This window comes from Lycorma delicatula, chromosome 11 (genome assembly GCF_047948215.1).
Source record: "Lycorma delicatula isolate Av1 chromosome 11, ASM4794821v1, whole genome shotgun sequence".
Taxonomy (NCBI): Eukaryota; Metazoa; Arthropoda; class Insecta; order Hemiptera; family Fulgoridae; genus Lycorma; species Lycorma delicatula.
Genome location: NC_134465.1, coordinates 19,346,848 through 19,368,593, shown reverse-complemented (window position 1 = coordinate 19,368,593; position 21,746 = coordinate 19,346,848). Strand labels below are relative to the sequence as shown.

At 32.9% G+C, this 21,746-nt stretch overlaps 1 long non-coding RNA gene across 2 annotated transcripts in view; it reads left to right on the top strand.

The window, feature by feature from the left end:
* The window catches only part of LOC142332598 (uncharacterized), a 344,493-nt gene that overhangs the window by 280,312 nt on the left and 42,435 nt on the right, over positions 1–21,746 (top strand). Inside the window, exon 4 of one of the 2 annotated variants that reach the window (XR_012758338.1) lies at positions 8,386–9,022. The exons of the other annotated variant lie outside the window; for it this stretch is intronic. This is a non-coding gene — a long non-coding RNA (uncharacterized LOC142332598). Of the gene's footprint in view, positions 1–8,385; positions 9,023–21,746 lie in introns of those variants that run through there. 2 annotated transcript variants of the gene reach the window in all.

The window sequence follows — 21,746 nt, the reverse complement described above, 5'->3', positions numbered from 1 at the left end:
TGACCGGGTTCAAATTGCTGCGTTATGTAAATCTCGTAGATGTGAATAAATAATTTTAACAGTCAGCAATGTTCAGAATGATACTGCGTACAGCTTCAGGTTTCGACCCAATCAGTCGGCACTGTTTAAAATTAGTACGCAGTCAATTCCCCAACAGTTTCTCGTTTACAAAATACACATAATACATTAGCTACGTATGTATATAAATACACGCGCGCGCGCGGGCGCGCGCGCTCACACACACACTAGCAGTAATAAAAGTTATTTCGACAGGTTGATGTAAATGCATGAATAAGTATAGTAACAAAGGTTACTGATTGGAAAGAGAGGGTCTTTACTGTTTTGCTTACTCTTTAAATAAACAACTGGCCTTCTATATAAGCTACCTACACTCTATGCGTATTTTACTAGAATACAAACACGCACATTCTAATTCCCAAATATAATTGTAACCACATAGATACACTTAATCAGGCTTGTATGAATAGAAAATTTAGAATGTTACGATTTTTTTTAAAGAAATTATTTTAATATAAATTTTTTTTAGATCAATTTATCAAAAAATACTGTACTCCCTTAATTTACATGATGGTAAAAACATTCCCGAAATACGAAAATTGAAGTTAAGTTCCGATTAAAAAAATTGTCTGTGGTGAACTTTGTTCGATTTTAACTAAAAATAGGTAGTATTCGAAATAATAAAAATACTTGTTTACTGCATTAAAAATCAGAGCCGAGTAAAATCAAAAACTACTTTAACAAAACAAAAATACTCTTGCGCAGTTTTGTACAAGAAGACCGACTTTTCGTTTACTTCTCCCTAACTATTCCACAGTCAAAAACGCACTGATTTTCACAGAACAATGCAGGACATATGTTCGATTAACTAGTAGACCCTATACACAAGCATCAAGGATATATATATTTTTTCTTTTGTACAAAATCTCTTTAAATACACCAAATTGTTGTTGACCCTATATAGAGCTAAACTGGGAAACGACTCAACCAATCTTCATCAAATTTTCACACGCAGAAACTCAGATATATAGCGGGCGGCGAATAGCTGTGTATATTGAGTGCGAGATAGATAGATTGATAGGACGGGTGGAACAGTTTTTTTCCTTCTCTCCCGGGCCGGATCCTGCAGTTAAGTATTACACAGCTCAGGGGAGCGTCCTTTACTATAAAGGGCCTCCGCGTCTCGGTCCGCCGATCGGATCTTACTCACCAGGGACGGCATGGCCGGACCTGGTAGATCCTACTCTGAGGTTTGAAGCGGGCTCAAAGTAAGATCCGAACGGCGGGCCAAGAAGCGGAGGTCTGTATAGTGTAAAAGACCTGTGTAAAGGACTCTGTGCTGCGTAATACTGTAGGATCCGGCCCGGGGAAGAAGGAAAAAACTTTCACAGGACGGGTGGAACAGTTAGATAGTCATTCCTTTACGAAAACATCTCGTATAGTTCCGTATACTTATATAGAATGCACTACATTGCCGGAGTTGTTCAGGATAGTTAACAGCGGGGTAAGCCAGCCGTCAGCCTACGTGCACACCAATACGCCGCCCGCTATACTAGTACAGCACAACTAAATCTCAATAAAATTGCCCTAAACTAATTGCTCAATAAAATTGTTTAGTTTGCCCTCTGTAGTTCAATTGCATTTACCGTAGTTTATATCTGTACTCTTCTGGAATTGTTATTTATCACAATTCATTTTATCACTTTATCTTATTATTTTGTATATTTTGTTGTTTTAAAAATTAACCTTTATTCCTTAAAGTTTAATTTACTTAAAGGTGAAATTTTTTTATCCCCTACTTCGCACGGGTGAATTCTATCTCCTAAAGGGATTTTTATTGTTTATTTATCAATGTTTTTCTTCTTAATTTTTCTTAAATAAATAAGTGTTAAACGTAGTGAATTTCAAATCTTTTTTCTCAGAACTGTCTTTCTAAATTCAGCATCAATGCTAAATTTATTCTAAACTATTTTATAATTAGAAAAGTCTTAAACATATTTCATTTTTAATTGAAAAAAAAATCCTTTATATTACTTAAAGCACAATATGAAACGATAGCAATTGAATTCAAGGTTATAAATCATACTGGATTAAACTTAATCGTCCAACTATATTGCGATGTTACTGAATTGTTTTGCGTTGTTCTTTTAAATGTATCTGTTCTAGTTTATAATAAATTTCATTTGTAATCAAATTATTCAAGGGAAAAAGTTAAAATTAAACGCAATAGAAGGGAGTGATTGAACAAATTATATACGGGAAGATTGAAACCGGTGTAATGTAACGCCTAACAACTATGCCTGATTGGATTACGTAATATAATGGTCTGAGAAGCAAACAGGCGACCGCAAGTTTTATTAACACAGTAGTCTGTTCAAAATATCCCTAACTTTCTTTCTACTGGTCATATCAAAGACTTCAATAGCTTTAAACCTTCTCTGGACAACGCGGACCATTTTGCAGAAACCCTCGCGTAAATTGGTCCAGTAGTTTTTTAGTCTATAGCGAACATACATACACACATTGCCTTTTATATATATATATATATAGAAGAAGAAATTCTGTTTATATATGTTTGTTTGTTTCGTAAATAACTCGGCATCGGCGCCACCTAGCGAGTATAGTTTTTGCAAAACTTTTCTTTTCACGTAACTAATATATATTCTGAATATGAGTCAAATCGGAACATAAATGCTATTTTTTCAAAATATCTTGATTCCAGCGCCACCTAGCGCTGTATATATATATATATATATATATATATATGTGAGTACAATAAATGATATGGTGATACAGGAATTTTTTTTAAAGTTTATGTTAGTATATTTGCCCTGCTAATAATGTCACTGATTGATGTATCATGTTACCATTCTGGCAAGATGGCTGCTACTGCATTATAGAAAGCTTTTTACGTGCTCAAGGTAGCCAAAACAAACTCTATTACTATCGTGCAGGGAAATTTCAGAACAAAATGTGGTAATTCACCAACAAAAAGAAAATCAATCTGTGTCTGGAGTAAATAGTTTCAAAACACCGAGTGTCTGTGTAAAAAGAAAAGTGCTGGAAGACCTCCTATTTCAGAAGAACAAATTGATTTCGTTGGTGATGTGTATCAAAGTAGCCCAAGCAAATCGACTACATCAGTAAATTTAGAACTGAAAATTTCTAAACCAAATGTGTGAAAAATTCACCGAAAACGTTTGAGAATGACTCCTTATAAATTACAGTTATTTCAAAATTTAAATGTCGACTATAAAGTCTTACGTTAACATTTTTGTGTGGAGTTGTAGGAATGTGTTGAAAATGACGTTGGCTTTTTTCATCGCCTAATTTTCGGTGATGAATGTACGTTTCACATTAGTCTAAAAGTTAATAAGCGTGATATAAGAATACAGGGTGTAGAAAACCCAAGATAAAGTTTACAACATATACGCGATTTTCCTAAGGTGAACATGTTTTCCGCTGTATCTCGTGAAAGGGTGTACGGGCCTTTCTTTTTTCACAAAGTAACTGTAATCGGAGTAATTTATCTGGACGTGTTAAGTGAATGGCTAACGCCTCAATTCGAGGAAGATAGTGACAACTTCGTTTTTGTACAAGATGGAGCTCTGTCCTACTGGGACTTACAGGTCAGAAATTATTTGGATGAACGCCTTCCCAGACGATGGATGGATCGGTCCAAGTGAGGAAAACATGGTGTTTAAGCGTTGGCCACCGTGCAGTCCAGACTTAACGCCTTGCGACTACTTTTTATTGGGTTACGTAAAGTCAAGGTTTTTGTACTATACCTTCCTGTTGATATTACCAACGCATCACAAATCCTGTAGCTACCGTTGACCGGCATATTCTTGAACGCGTTTGGGACGAATTCGACTACCGTGTTGATATCTGTCGTGTTACAAACGGTACGCATATTGAACATTTATAAAGAAAAACTGAAAGAATGTTTATATATAATCATGTAAGTAATCACCTCAACTCTCAAAAAATAAAATTTTAATAAGCCATGGAAAGTGTGTATTTTATTTTTAATCACTCTGTATATAAAAAGCCATTAGAAATTAAGAGCTAGTGCTGGTATTAATTGGAAACGTGCTGAAGAGGCCTTCAAAGGGTCGTCATGGGCTGAACTGATGACGGTGATATAATATATATGGGGAATTAGCGATACATAGTTAATAGTAATTAATTTCTATAGAGATTACAACAGCTTGATCAACACAATAACATTTTGATCGGCATAGAACTCGAAACTTTGACTTCTCTGAAGTGTGCGGATTCAGAATAGTCGACCCCATCATAATAATAGTAGTAATAGCTGGATACCCGTCCTTCGTACGGGTAAAAAATGATTTTGAACGCAAACATATTTACCGATACTAGACAAACACCATGAGTAGGCGACCGTAGTTCGTTTCTCACTTTTCAATGTCAAGTAATCGGACTCAGATGCACAAATAATCACGGCGCATCGCGCTCACAACGGTGGCAGTGGCTGAGTTTGTTGAACCGCTGCGCTGTACACCATCGTACCTTTAAAAAAACTTTTCTCGATAACCAAATGACTGCTTTCATACGGAGGTCCCATGTTCAAATCCCGGTCAGACATGGCATTTTTTCATACGCTACAAAATCCCATTTCCATTTCCCAAGAATAAGTTCAAACTTATGTTACAAAATCATCAAGCAAATAAATTGATACTTTTTTTGTAGAAAATTAAATTTCAAATACTTTAAACTGTCTTCGAATTCGATTTGAAAAGCGGTTTGACTACAGTAAAGGTTAATATTTGCAAGGAATATAACCTGGTTGTTACCACGTGCTATTATGACCATAATTTTGAATCTATGAAACATTTGAATGTTCTAAACAATATTACTATGTTCTTTCCAGGTATAAAAACTTGGGTTTTGTAAGTAAACGTTCAGGTTAATAGGTAGAGTGGTTTTGCGTGAAAGAGTTACAGAAAGACGTGGAAGACTTACAGACACCTATATATATATTTATCATGTAAATATTGATAGGTATTATATTATACTGCTAGATATATAATATCTAGAATTGGCCTTATAAAAAATGACGAGGTAACCGTATTTAAAATCAAATAATTAAAAATTTGAAACATAAAAAATTCAAAAAAAATTAGTATGAAAGAAAAAAAATAATAATAAGTGACATCAGATATTTAAAAAATTTTTTTAAATAATTTGACTAGATAATATTTCTGCAAGTTGTGTATTATATTCTGTTTGTGGGACGCAACGATGCCGTGCTAATAAAACAATTTATATTCAGATTAAATTTAATACACTGTACACAGCTTACGTCATAAAAAAATAATAAATAAAAATTTAATTACGCTTGAAATTTATTCATAATATTTGAATATTAAATACTGAATTATACACAAAATTTGAATGTCATAATTTTGTTAATTACAATATTTATACTACTAGTTAAGATAAAATATACATGTTCATTATGATAAACAACAAATACGAACTTTGAACTTTATCTTAATTTGAACATACAAGAGAAGATTATTTATCGTAGCTTTTGTTTTCATTATTTAAAATTAAGAAATTATAATTTGATATTTTGTAATAATCTTTAAGAAATAATGTTATTGATAATTAATTACTACTAGTTTGTATTTTTTAATTATGAAATTATTTTATGTTGAAATTATGCTGTAAAGTATAAAATTTTTAAAGTAATATATTTCTCTATCAGAAGTATAATTAAGAAAAAAAATCGGTTTACATATAAAACGAAGCGAAAAATTAAAATTTTCGTATATTTTTTTCACGTTACCAACTTAAATGTATATTTTTATAATGTAGCAAAAAGTAGCGAGCACAAGCTGAGTCGTGTTTTTATGCTAACTTTACGGTTTAAACCGCTTGCCTAAAACGATACTTTTGAGTATTTTTTATCAGAAGTTTTTAAACATATTTTTTCTTAAATAACGATTTTTTTGAGAAATCGTTCTCCATTAAACTTAAGATAACAAATTAAATTGTGATGGGTTTAGTCTAAAGAACATTAGGAACATCGGTTTTTCAAATCATTATTAATCATGCAATGATGCGACAATAATCTTTTAAAAAATTCATGTGACTGTCTAAAGGAATTGATTTTATACTTCTACTTCTTCTTCTTCTTAACCCCGAGCCCAGCAGAGATGCAGCGCGAATTGCAGCCAGAATGAAGAAGTCCCGTAACTTCTCCTTACAATTTACCCACGCTCCTTTCCTAACTTACAAATTTAATTCAGTCAGCACATGCGACTCCCTCTGCCGAAGGGAGAGCATCGTTTCCTCCAAGCACTAGGGTCCCGGAAGGCGTACTCCCGTTAGCCCAAAAGGCCCTAGCACCGAAAGGACTTCGAGTAGTATAAAAACCTCGAGTTGAACAATCATTTTGCTTTCTATGAAAATAATGGTTCATTGACGGTTGAATGTGCGGTCATGTTTCCAGAATGAACGTGTGTTTCTAGTTAAATTTAAATCGTGAAAGAGTGGATTTACTGAAAAATATATAGTAAAATACGGGTTTCAGTTACCTCCCAAAAAAAACATAAAGAACCAGTAATCAAAATGACGGTTGAACCCGAGGGTCTGTTTTCGCGGGTTTTTTAATTACATTAAATAAAACTCTAAAATACATTTCAAACCAAATAAAAATACTGTGTGTTCACGTTAAATTTACATGTTGAAAGAGTTGATGTACTGAAAAATTCATAGTAAAACATGCGTTGAATAAAAAAAAAAAAACTTGCTAGGTTTTTCAACGTCACAAAATTGCCATGAAGGTGGGAAAAATGTTAAAAATTGGCATCAAAACATGTTTTACTATGAATCAGTAGTATACTACTTTATAGTGTTTTAGACACGAGCTACAATATTTCATTTCACTCACTCTCATAAATCTAACTGCGTACTGACCAGATGCACGAGCTATTCTGAGCCGAGGCTCTTTTGTTTGCGGTTGCACTATAGCGCTATTTAGTTTCACTTTTTTTTTTTTTTTTTTTTTTTTTTTTCTATCAGCTCCCCTGGGCCGGACCGACTTGTTGGTATTACGCCGCCCAGGAGAGTGTCTTTAAACTCAAATAGGCCTCCCCACCTACCGGCTATATACCGGCAAGGCAGGTCGGCCTACCGGTTAGCTCTTTTTGAGAGTTCTTTATCAATATTGGCCCCTTGGGGACCCAAAAGGGCAATACTAATACACCATGCCAGACCCAGTTCGCCGCGACGCGGTACCGGGTCCCTTCAGTATTCAGTGTGCTCTTGCCTGACTGTTACCCGTGGAGTCCTTGGTAGCTCATCAGTGCCAACACACCGCAGCATGCTGGACCTCACCAGCAAGGCTGTCCACCCAGTCCTATTCTAGCCAACACCTTGTCTTCTCTCATCGGAGTATTTCTGTAGAACAACTTGTCTAACAAAACTAGCAAAATTATTCCAGTTTGACTCGCTTCTTAGCATGTAGTCTATTGTTGTCTCTGGAGTTATACCTGTGAGTGCCTTACTATGTCTAAGTGTGTCCCACCTATTGCACTCAAAAAAGGTGTGCTCAGCATCATCTATCTCGTTGCAGTAGTTGCAAATTGGCTCTTCTCTCTTGCCTGTTTTGTGCAGGTAGTTATTGAAGGAACCATGTTCTGTAAAAAACTGTGATAGGTGATGATCAACCTCACCAAATCTTCTCGACAACCATGGCTTGATGTTGGGGATGAGGGTTCTCGTCCATCGACCCACAGCTTCCTGCGACCATCTTTCCTGCAAGATATTATAAACGGCATCCCTGACCTCTTGTTCTGGCTTGCCTTGTGCCCTCTCCACCCTCTTTTTTGCGATTAGGTCAATAGGAGGTGTACCCGATAGTTTCACTTACGTAACGTAAACTAAACGTATGCGCGGGCGATACAAATAGTATATTTTCTGAAATTTTAATTGTCGCGGGGACTTTTATGAAAACATAAAGAAAATATTTTTAAATAATACTATGAACATTTTTTTTTTAAAACTCAGTTAAATTAGAAAAAAGTAAAGTTCTACAGTATCGGACAAAATCCTGCCGTCCATCATGAAAGCTGGAACGCCCACTAGTGGCCAGTAGGGACCAGGTTGATTATCACTGTTCTACCACAAGATCTGTTGCCAACACACATTCTCCCCGGAAAAAAATTAAATTTACCTCCTTAATATGTTTTCGGATTTAGGGTTGCGTATTTTTTGCTCAGTCTGTAGTTTAGTAACAACGTACTCAGGTCTATTTAACTACTTTTTGTTTTCTTTTTTTAATTTTACATATGTTTTTTAAATATTTTATTTTGTGTCTTTTTTTTTTGTTTTCAGTCACTTGACCGGTTTGATGCTGCTCTCCAAGATACCTTATCTAGTGTTAGTCGTTTCATTTCGGTATACCCCTATATCCTACATCCCTAACAATTTGTTTTACATATTCCAAACGTTGCCTGGATGCACAATTTTTCCTTCTATCCGTCCAATATTAAAGCGACTATTCCAGAATGCCTTAATATATGGCGTATAAGTCTGTCTCTTCTTTTAACTATATTCTTCCAAATGCTTCTTTCTTCATCGATTTGCCGCAGCACCTCTTCATTTGTCACTTTATCCACCCATCTGATTTTTAACATTCTCCTGTAGCACCGCATTTCAAAAGCTTCTAATTTTTTCTTCTCAGGTACTCCGATCGTCCAAGTTTCACTTCCATACAAAGTTATACCGCAAACATAATATACTTTCAGAAATGTTTTTCTGATGTTTAAATTAATTTTTGACGTAAGCAAATTATATTTTCGCCTGTGCTATGCGGCATTTTACATCATTCCTGCTTCGTCCATCTGTAATAATTCTACTTCCCAAATAACAAAATTCTTCTACCTCCGTAATCTTTACTCTTCATGTTTTTATATTCAGTAGTCCATCTACTACATTTCATTAATTTCGTTTTGTTCTTGTTTATTTTCATGCGGTAGTTCTTACGTAGTACTTCATCCATGCCATTTATTTAAAATGAAAATTTTATTTTTTGTTACAGGTAAGAATTTTACCTTACAATTTTTCTCTGTGGTAAATAAAACATTAAAAAAATAAATAATTATTAAATTATTTATATAAATGTAATGTATAAATTAAATATATATGAAAGTACGAAAAAAAATAGCCTTTGAACCGTTAATAATTTTATATTTTGTTGGAAAATGTAGACTTCAAAAATAAACAAAACAGAAATATATTTTTAATTTTTGGCAAATATTGATGTGTAAACGTTTGAACGAAATTACCGAGAGAGATGATGGATGGCAAACAAAAATTTGCTGCAGTTATATATATATATTTTTTTTTTGTTCTTTTTAATCTCTGAAGTAATTGGAAGTGGACGGATATTAATCAAACGTAAAAACTAATCTTTTAGTAGATTTTTTCTCTAAAATTCGGTTGAATTATTATTTTTTTTTTATATAACTACGAAAACATTTTTCTGACAGATTGTTGATATGGTTCGTTTTTGTAATTCACTTTTATAAATTAATATTGAATTTATATTAATTTGTAAAAAAATAAATTTTATGAAATTTTTACGTTATAATATCTAGATAAATACAATAGATATTATTTTCAGTATTGCATTCGCAATCAGAATGTTGGCAAAATAAATAAATAATCTATAACTATATACTCATTTCTATTTTTAAAGTCACCTTCAGTAAAATAACTATAAAAGTACAAAGAACCAAATATTAAATGAAAATAAGATTAAATCTAAAACAAAAATAAATTGTAAATCATTGAGAAAACGAACACCACAAGGAATACCATTAAAGAGAATTCTCCTAGCATTCATTATACAGAGTCTATCTCAAAGTTCTCCCGGAACTTTCATAACCTATTACACTTGTGGAAATAATAGAATGTATTCATATAGTCGTCATATGTTCTAAAATTTTTCGTTTGCGAGCTACGGCTGGTGAATGATTTCAGTTACCCCAGTGAAATGAATTCGTGCTGAAATTTTTAGGACGTTAACTAAGGGGCATGATTAGTAATTTATTACGGTTTCTGACCAGAAAAATCTAATAAAATAAGTTCTAGAACCGTATCTGCAGTAGCTTTTGAGAAATCGGAGGTGAAAACCAGTAAATTGAAGTAAAAACCTCTGTTTTTTTTTAATTTTTGACATAGAACTTTGTTAAATGGGTAAGAAACACCTCTTTTTCTTTTTTCTTTTCTTACTTTGTTTAACCTTCAGGACCAACGTTAGGTATTGCTTCTGAGAATGAGTCGAATTATTTGTAGCGTGTGTGAAAATGCCATGCCTGACTAGGATTCGAACCCGGGACCTCCGGATGAAAGACCGAGACTCTACGGAGGGCGGCGGGTAAGAAACACCTAAAAATTTTAAACAAAATTTGTAAAGAATTTTGAAAAAAAATGGTGTAACATAAGATGAATAAAACAAAGTAAGATTAGAACAATTAGAGTTTATTTAGAAAGAGTACATTAGACAGAATTTTTATAAATACCAGTTTATTAAAAATGTTATGCCCATTATTTATAATATTTAAATGGTCATACATTAATATATGTTTATAGTTTTATGTGTTTATGACGAGTAAAGTGTTTTACCCATTATACTTACTGGTTTATAATAAATATTAAAAAATGAGGCCCCCATTATCAACACATTTCTTGGCAGGCTTTTGTACTGCTTTTATTGCTTGTATGTATGCATTTGTTGTTGTAAATATATAGAATGATATAAACGTGTGAAAACGGCTTTATATTTAAAAACACAGGGTACTAAAAGATAGAAACAAGATATATATATATATAGTTAGTTACAAAATGACTACTTTATGGCGTGATTTTTTTCGGTCAACTAGGATCTGCCGCATTGAATTAAACTGGATTTTTAGGTAGATTTCATAAGAAAGTTATTATTGTAATGGGTACCAAAATTCAACTTGCAGAAATGTCGACGTACCTTCGCGTTTCACATCCCACAGACACATAAACCGACCATTTACCCACCGGTTTGGTCTAGTGGTGAACGCGTCTTCCCAAATCAGCCGATTTGGGAGTAGATAGTTCCAGAGTTCAAGTCGTAGTAAAGACAGTTACTTTTATACGGATTTGAATATTAGATCGTGGATACCAGTGTTCTTTGGTGGTTGGATTTTAATTAACCACACATCTCAAGGGTCGAGCTGAAGCTTTACCTTTACTTAAATAATTTTATTACTTCCGAATAATAAGGAAACATTGCAGATTTATAGCAGTAATAAAATTTAAGAAGGAAATTCTAGGTAATGATATATCAGGTTACCCAGTTTTTTTTAAAAGTATTACAATTTAAAAATTCTAAATTTGAAACTGTGAAAAATATTCTTGTAGTTAAAGAATTCGATTATACCGAATTATGAGATTATTTTTCTTTATCGGTTGCTATTAACAGATTTCTTTTCATGACCTTCAGGGTGGATTAAATAAATTTTTATTATTATCTTTATATATAAGATACAACTAAAAAATTCCGTTGTGTTTTGATGCTAAATTTTAACTAAAGTATAGTCGATTATTACAAAGCTATTTAGTTGTGTAAAATAGTCTGTAACACATTCGCCTCTGTTAATTTACAGTTAAATATGAATATAGTTTTCCATACGCATGTCTATGTTGATAGATGAATGCTTAAAACATAGGAATCGCTAGCCTTATTTGAATTTTTAACACTTTTTTTTTGAAGTTGGGTAAATGCTTGTCTATTACTTTTTGTAGATTATAGAAATATTTCGTGAACATAACAATACTTTGAGTCGCTAAATAAATTAAGCTCGATCAGAATTGAATGTGTTTAGTCGGCGGGAGTAGATTTTTGACGTGAAACGTCTTTAAAATCACAACGTAATTTACGGGTACCAGAACAGAAATTTGTAGCGTAATGTAAAGATCTATATCATCTTGCCTTAATAATTCCCTAACTATTAGACTCAAAGATATAAATTCGATGTCGTTTCATAAATTGCACGGTCATCTCGCCGATACGGCTTTGTTTGCGTCACTGTTGAGCGGGTTAGCGGGGAGGAGGCGCAGCGCAGATCGGCCAAAACTGGCGCTCTCGCTCATTTCCAGTCAGTGTAGCTTACGACTTAGATGTGATAGCACGGTGATTTGTGTATGAGCGTTTAGGATTTGTCGAGATAGATCGATTTCTTTTTTCCTGTTTAGCCTCCGGGAATTACCGTTCAGGTATTACTTCAGAGGATGAATGAGGATATGTATGAATGTAAATGAAGTGTAGTCTTGTAGTCTCATTTCGACCGTTCCTGAGATGTGTGGTTAATTGAAATCCAACCGCCAAAGAACAACGAACCCACGATCTAGTATTCAAATCCGTATAAATCTAACGGCCTTTACTAGGACTTGAACGCTGGAACTTCGACTTCCAAATCGGCTGATTTGGGAAGATGCTTCACCGCTAGACGAACCCGGTGGGTTAACATAGATGGATTTAAGTAATAATAAGTGTATTTTGAACAATATTTATGTGTAAAAAATTAAAATAAACATGTAAAAATGTATAAAAATTCAAATTGTCAGCCCGCCCAAAAGCCAGCCGGAAATATAAATTACGCATATCGTTGGAAAGGGGAGGTTATGGGCCAGGCACACGTACCCCAATATCCGATGCCTAGCGAGCAAGACTGCTTCTGGAGCGTCCAAAGCTGACACGGCGCGCTCATTGAACGACACCGAGGACGCGAGCACCTCTAGCGCTGCTTATTGTGCCTTATGTTTCTTACTTCTCATATCACAGACCAATGTTCAACAAAACTGTCGTCAAATATTAATCGAAATAAACATCATGACCAATTTAGTATCCGTTTTTGTTAAAATTAAATTATTTAATTATTTTTTGTTATTTAATTTTATTTTGTTATTTAATTTAATTACTTTTTTTGTTAGTACGCAGTCAATATTTAGTTTTTATTTCAATCCAATACAATAAAAGTGACTTGCTTACATACAGACGATCAATTTATCTCTAAAGTTGGCCAAATGAAGGAATTAAAATTTTCCGTTGGAAATTTTCAATTTTATTAAAAAAAACGTTGGTGGTTCTCTCTCGTTTTACTCTATAGAAAAGTTCAGTACAGATAAGGTCTGTAACTCGGTGGAACTTTATCCAAGGTCTGTAACGTTTCATGTTAAACCATCGGCCGTGCACCCCGACTCAGCCCTAACCGATTTTTAAATAAAAGAAAAACTGAATTTTGTTGATTGATAACAAAAATTTTATTACTAAATTCGTAATTTTTTTAATGAACGAAAAAATTGTTAAATTCTTCTACGATTATTCCCACGTATTTTATATAAATTTTTTTCTGGATAAACAAAAATTAGAAGAAAAGAAAATTGTTAAATTTTGTGCTACAATAATAAATTTATTTCATGCTAAATCGTGGCTGGGTGTAAACTTTATAAATTTCGGTACTTGTAACACATATATTTCATTTTAAAAACTAATTAAATTATAAAAACCTCATAAAATGTATTAGTGTTTTTTCTTTTGTTATTTTTAGGTTTATTTTAAGAGAAAATTTCAGTAAAATTTTCAAATTCTACATCGCAAAAAATTATTTGTGAACATAGAATTTATTTTTTGACCACTATGCTTCAGTTATAAATATATAAATGTGTGTGTGTGTGTCCGTGTGCGCGCGAGCGAGCGCGTGTGTGTGTGTGTGTGTGTGTGTGTGTCGTTTAATCCCACACGTTTGGATGTTAAAAGAAATATTAACGTTACAATAAAGAAACATAAAATTTAATATATTTTATTAGCAGTTGGTAGTACCGACAGGTAGGTAGAATTTACTGTGCGAGTACAGTATAGTTTTTCATCATAACTTTTTTTTTTTAAGTAGGAAGTGGACAAAAGTCGCTTGGAAGAGTTTTAGTATGCCCTTTTGCGACCTCTTTTCTTGAACAGCTGGCTGACACTTGTGTAAGATATTCTTGCCCACTTCTACTTAATAACTTTTCATTGTCACTCTCTGAATAAAATGAAAAAAAAAAATTTCATTTAGTTATTTTACGCTTGTTTCTTCTCTTGCTGACTACATAGTGTTATATTATTTACTGTCTTTCTTTTATATACATTAAAAAGGTTTTATTGTTTGTTAAAGGTGTCAGAGTTAACTTGATGATATCTTCATTCGTATTGCAAACCAGTCAAGTTATATTGCATTACTGTTCGTTTAAAGTAGAATTTTTATACGGGTAAAACATATATGAATAGCCAGGGCCAATTTCATTTTTCAGTGATTCTCATTAAAAAAATAATAATTTATTCACGGCTTCTCTGATCGATTGCATATTTTGGTAAAAAAAATGATAAATCTAAAAAAAAAATCTAGAGATATAAAACAAAATACGAGAAATTAAAGCCGTGGAAAAATTGAACGCGATGAAATTTATAAAAGTATACTAAACAAAATATGTTTAGATAATCTGGCAAATAAAGCGGAAATTATTTCCAACTAAATATCTTAACAATAAAAAATCGTTTCTTTCAATATGAAATTCTGACTTTACAGTGCGGTTATAAAACCTGAAAATCATTACGAAGGAGAAAATTTAACATTAAATAATAAAGGAAGACTAGAAAATATTTTGAAAATTTCTAAGAAAAAATCGCTTTCGGCACGCCGGACGGCGGTGGTAGATTTCACCGGTACTAACTAGGGGATGAAAAAGATTTCCAACTTAAAGTTAAAAAAAAATTCAAATTTACTCAGTACGAAAACGTTTGCAGGTGAAAAAGTTTCATATGTTTAGCATACGACAAGCTCCATTTTCTTACATTTCCAGCAACGTTTGGTCATCCCTTGCCGTAAGCGTTGGTCATATCAAAAATTGTTACAGACAATTGTTTTAGGTAATGTTTAGAGGACTAAAGACCATTTTAGACCGAATCGATACTGTGCCTATTAAAGAAGATATGTTTTTTCCACCTCCTGAGCCGATATTGGTGATAACAAACAACTTTACTTAGATACGTTTTAGCCCTTATTCAAAGAATAATACGAACATTAGACGAATTCGATATTTTACTTAATAAGAAAGTTATAGCGATATTTTGTCTTATCGAAAAAGCCCCCTTCCACCATTCACACCACCGTGGTCTGATTTTGCCCATTAACAATCTCAACGGAGATTTTGGGTCATATATATTTTATGTATCAATTTGAAAGTGATTGGCGCATAATTGCGGCAGTTATCGTGTTCACAAGAAAGTAAAATATATATATATACTTTTGAATTGACGGTGGTTTTGGGGGATGTGAAACGCGAAAATTTGTCGAAATTTTCCGGAAGTCGAATCATGATACCCATTACAGTTGGTAGGTTTCTTATGAAATCTACCTAATTGAAGTGTGAAAATATTAAAAATATTTTAAGATCAATAGAGGAAATTTATAGAAAACTTAAAAACATAATCGACGCAATTAAAAAATGAAGAATCTTTTATGGTTATTTAAGAATAAAGAATGGTGAAAAATTGATAAAAAATATTTTTAATTTTAAAAGTTAACAGAATTGGCTTCTAGAAATGGGAAAGGATCTCAAATAAGAGATCGGAGTTAGAAAAGAAGAAATTTTAGATAGTGACATCTTCAAGAAATAAGTGTATGAGTTTAAAAGATTTAAACTGGCTCATGACAAAAGAGGAGACAACAGCAGGGGGACATGCAGGAGAAAGATTAAGAAAAATGTGTATCCAGAGATGATAGAAGATTAAAGACACAAAAGGAAAATAAAGTTTGTTCATACGGTCCTTTTCTTTACCTTTTCTTTTTCCTGTTTAGCCTCCGGTAACTACCGTTTAGATAATTCTTCAGAGGATGAATGAGGATGATTTGTATGAGTGTGAACGAAGTGTAGTCTTGTACATTCTCAGTTCGACCGTTCCTGAGATGGTGGTTAATTGAAACCCGACCACCAAAAAACACCGGTATTCACGATATAATATTCGAATCCGTATAAAAGTTTACTAGGATTTGAACTTGGAACTGTCGACTTCGAAATCAGCTGGATTGCGAAGATGCATTCACCACTAAACCACCCCAGTGGGTTGATAGGCTTTCATTTGTAAACCGTGAAATATACGTCGACAGAATGTTCGTGAAACCCTAGTTTGTTAGGCTAACCGTCGTGATGACTTATGAGCATTCCTTCCGATGCGATTCGCTATATCAGCGACAACTTCCGGAGTTTTATCGGTTGGTTGCTTCAATATTATTCGCAATGGTAACAGAGAGGGTTGTTCGCCATTTTTTCACTAAATCTTAAATTGTTAATTTTGCTGGATTGTTACTTCTAGGATATGTCCCTTGTATTGAAGTTGTGCGAATAAACACGCTGCTCAATTGAATTCACCATGACGCATAAGCGCTGCAGACTCGATGAACGGGAGGGGAAGGCTGAAGGCAGAAGGCATATGATTGAGTAAATGACCTTCAACTAATACTCTGTATAATATTATTAAATCACGCGTGTACTCTTAACCTTTTTACGTAACTTTTTTTTAAAACAAAAAATGATAAATGTTAACAACTAAACTAATCAGTTTTACTTTTGCTACCGTTCTATAATTTTCATCAGACAGAATAGGAAAACGCGATAAGTCTAGATTTAAATAAAATTACGTTACGTATCAAACGTATAATTATGTTTCCACTATGTCAACGCTCGTTGATGACATCAATTTTTATCATTTTGAATTTTATTCATTCTCGTCGCTTAGCAACACCTCTTCCTGAATATTTAAACGTTCTTTCTATGAATTATTTAATATTCAAACTTAGAAACAAACGTTCTAACTGTACTCTCGATAATTGTTTACGTATATCTTTTTTACTTTCTCGGTGCATCTAATTAGAATATCTTTCATCAGAGGTATTTTAGAGGATATTTTTTTAAAGTAAATTTGTTACCTACAGTGAATTTTGTTTTCAAAAATTCAACCCCCACCTCTTAAAATTGAATACATTTTTTGTTCTTTTGTTATATCTCCTTTCTTTTAAATGTATTTCAAAAACGTTTTTGAAAGTTTATTCTTCATATACAAAGCTATCAAGAAATTTCATCAGCTGTTTAAGTAATAGATCCGGGGCCTTCTCTTTTTCTGTTTAGTCACCTGAACCACCGTAAGGTATTATATACTTCAGAGGATGATATGTATGAATGTAAATGAAGTGTACTCTTGTACAGTCTCAGGTCGACCGTTTTTGAGATTTTTGGTTAATTGAAACCCGACCTACAATGAACTTCGGTATCCACGACTTAGTATTCAAATTCGTATAAAAGTAACTTCCTTTACTAGGATTTGAACCGTAGAATTCTTGTCTTCGAAATCAGAAATTTGCGATAACAACTTTTCATCGCAAATGAGCCACCGGATTTACCCACCGGGTAGATCCGGGACGTGAAACACAAAAATGTTTTCCAGAAAAATTTATTTTTCATATTTTAGCCTTTATTGAAAGAATGTTAAATTTTGGAGAAAACTGTACTTAAGTAAATTTGTTAAGCTAACCTGTATATGAATATTTTTAGTGATTTTTTCTTAAAATTTATTCTTTCACCTCAAAAAATATATATTATTTTATTTTTTGCCTCTGTTTAATTTTTATTAATAAAAAAATTGATGAGGACACTACATCACTTCCTTGTACACCTATTAAATTACATATACACATTTTTAGAAGTACCTAAAATTTTGTTTCATTAATAACTTCTGATATTTTTTCATATTTTTTTTTTAATTGTTAATATTGAATTATTATTTTTTGTAATTTTTTTACAATCATAGGTTAATAATTATTAATAAATAAATATTTTAAATTTAAAAAAAAGGTAAAAAAAAAATAGATGAATTCTGATTCGAACCGATGTGCCATCCCGCTGTGATATCCAAATACGTCATTAATTAAAATTTCATTTGACTACAACTCTGGAACCAATGAAAATAATTACCACTTATGATATATCATTGAAAAGCTCTCAATGAGGGCTTATTACTACAGTTAATTAAAATTCTCAAATCCAAAATCTTTTTGGATTTTGAGATTTTTTGGACACTTTTGGTTCAATCGATTGCAATTAAAAGGGAAGGTGCACAATTAGATGTTACAACAGTCATATATCCAAACTTTCAACATCCTACGGCTAATCGTTTTTAAGTTATGCGAGATGCATACGCACATATGTACGTATAGACGTCGCACCGAATCTAGTTAAAGTGGATTCAGGGATGGCCAAAACGGATATTTTTGTTGAAATCTGAAAACCGAAATTTTTCGCGATCAGTATGTTCTTTTACGTCGTACAAGGAAGTTAAAAAGAGATTTTTTGTATTTTTCTTCATCACCTAAAGAGTTATTTAATTAAAAAGTAGTTTTGGCCGGTATATTGCATTCCGGACCCAAGAATGAGAAGTATGCCGAATATTCTCATGAAATATGCAGTTCGCTCTTATATTAAAGAATTATCGCATATTCACTTCGAATATTATCACACTCGGAATGGAACGGAACTTTCACGGCGAATATAGCTGAAAAAGGGAAAAGTATGGTGATCATGTCAAAGATGGGGTAACGGATTTTTTCATAACTTTCAAAAAAGTTATATTTTTTCATTATTTTTAATCAATTTTCTTTTATATTATTTTTTTAAAAATAAAACTCATATCCTTAATGTTTGCATTGAAAGAACTTTCCGACATTATTTTGCAACAAAAAATTTGACCTGAGTAGCCGAGAAATCCATTCAGTCAATACTTTGACAGCTTTTTTAATTCATTTCTAATCTTTTTTTTTTTTGTAGCGTAGAGTATTATAATCAAGTCGACCAACCTTCTTTCTTTATATTATTAAATAATACATCTTTATTTTCCCGAACATTTGATCACAAAGTGATCCCTATGTATTTAAATTCATCACAAACTTCTCTGTAACTTTTTCTATTTAAAGCTTAGGATCCTGCATCAAATCACTATACACCTTGTCTTCTCTAGATTCGTATCTGGCTGGAGAATTTTGCCCGGAAGCTTCATCAGTTCGTTATAAAATAAGTAAATGAGTAAAAATTCACATCCTCTAAATTTTATAAGTTAGATATAATCTTTAACATTGAACTATTTAAAATCGATGTAGCTTTTAGCGGCCTACGTGGCATGAGTGGTAGTGTCTCGGCCTTTCATTCTGGAGGACCCGTGTCCGAATCCCGGTCAGGCATGACATTACCATTTCACCTCATCCTCTAAAGCAATACCTAACTGTAGTCCCAGAGGCAAAAAAAAACACAAGCTGATTGCTCAATCCATATTAAATAACCGATTTTGTTGCTTTATGTACGACTATATAATCATTTATGGCAAAAAGGGAATCTAATTATTTGCAATTAATTGATAATACGCTTTTCTTGTATGTTTGGAGTGTATGTTTGGAGTGTCGCTTTATATGGAAGTGAAACTTGGACAATCGGAGTATCTGAGAAGAAAAGGTTAGAAGCTTTTGAAATTTGGTGCTATAGGAGAATGTTAAAAATCAGATGGGTGGATAAAGTGACAAATGAGGAGGTATTGCGGCAAATAGATGAAGAAAGAAGCATTTGGAAAAATATAGTTAAAAGAAGAGACAGACTTATAGGCCACATACTAAGGCATCCTGGAATAGTCGCTTTAATTTTGGAAGGACAGGTAGAAGGGAAAAATTGTGTAGGCAGGCCACGTTTGGAATATGTAAAACAAATTGTTAGGGATGTAGGATGTAGAGGGTATACTGAAATGAAACGACTAGCACTAGATAGGGAATCTTGGAGAGCTGCATCAAACCAGTCAAATGACTGAAGACAAAAAAAAAACGCTTTTCTTATATTAACTTGTTAATCAAATCTTTCAGATTTTTATATTTATTTTAATCGCCTTTCACTATTGATTGCATTTGTCGTATTATTAGTATTTTAATATTGATACCAATTATGAGATTAAATTGAATAAATTGTTGCCTATTATCGGTTCGACAAAGATACTGAAGAATATTACACATTATAATTCCTAGAAATGCAATTTATTTACTCTTAAATATTTTATTAAACTATTAATGAAACTTTATATAAAATTAAGACGTGATTAAGGCATTGAGATTACAATTAAAAAATCAGTAATTCATTTTATACAAGAATTACATACTAATGCTATCTCCTGTTCACAGCGAACAAATTGAACAGCTTTTAATGTTTGACCGGAGAACAGAATATTGCCGTTATTTTTTCGCAAATCGGAATATGCTCGTGAAATATGCACTCTTCGCTCTTAAACTAGAAAATTATCGCGTATTCACTTCCAGTATTATCGCAGAAAGAAACGAAAATATGCGGGTGACTGTTTTTTCTTCCTAACTGTTTTAGAGCCTGGATATTTATCCTTTGCTGCCGGCTGTTTCTAATTAAATGGCAATTAATTTATTTTTTTATTGACAGATTTAAATGATATTTATTCTATTTGAACGGAGTTAAGAAGAAAATCCATTCCCTCTCTCTCTTTTTAGATGAGAGAGATAGAGTGATTGAGACTTTTAAGATGCGGGTATGAAAAAGAATGGAGAAAGTAAGATGAACGGATAAATTGAGGTATGAGAAAGTAGTGAATGAAGAGGATTAAAGAAAAAGAAGAAAGAGAAAAGAGAACTGGTTAGGACGTATGGTTAGTAGGAGTGTAATCTTGATAATTCTATTGGAAGGGTCAGTAAAAGGAACAAAGGATCAAGAAAGAAGATGGATGAAGATAAGGTGAAAGTACAAAGGGGCGAAGAAGGCTTAGGACAGTAATTGTTGGATACTATAGCCATTATTTTGTTTGGGTTTACGTGCGATCTTTTTAGATCGCGAATCTTTTAGTGTTATTGGGGTTATTCCTTGGAAGAGTAGCAATATTACGGGTCCTTCTCATGGCGCAATTCCCCTGCAAATGTCCTGTGAAGACCTTCCGGTGCTTGCGTCTTTCGGTCAAACAAGAATGCGCCTGGTAGTGGCCTTGCCATTTGCTCGTCCTTGGCAGAATGTACACTCCCTAGTCTAAGACTTCTCCTGATGTAAAAGCGGCAAACCCATCCTCTTGATCATTCAAGAGTAATGATTTCAGAATATTTATTGTCCGAACCTTCTACACTATTCTAGAAATTCTTTACACTGTCTCTCTTTGATACTCTTTCTGGATGGATCTATGTTATTAATTTACATTTTAAAGTTCTGTATTAGTTTGGAAAATAAAAACTCGTAGATATACTCTATAAATATAGGTGAACGAATTTAATATAAGTTGTCTAGTGCGGACATAAGCAGTCCGGATAGTTGACACTCGGAAAATCTGTGTTCGGATAATCAGCGCCTTACTGTTAAAAAATTCTGTATTCAATTTCATTTTTTTCTCATTTTATGTAGATTGTAACAAATGTTCATTTAAAAAGTCGTATAAATCAAAAAACATATTTATACTTTTCCTTCATTTTTTTATACGAAAATTTCAGAAATTAGGGTATAAAATTAGGTATTTTAGTAGAACGTCAATTATTCAGATTGACCTTTTCAAAGCTGAATCTGGATAACTGGAAAATTAAAAAAAAATAGCC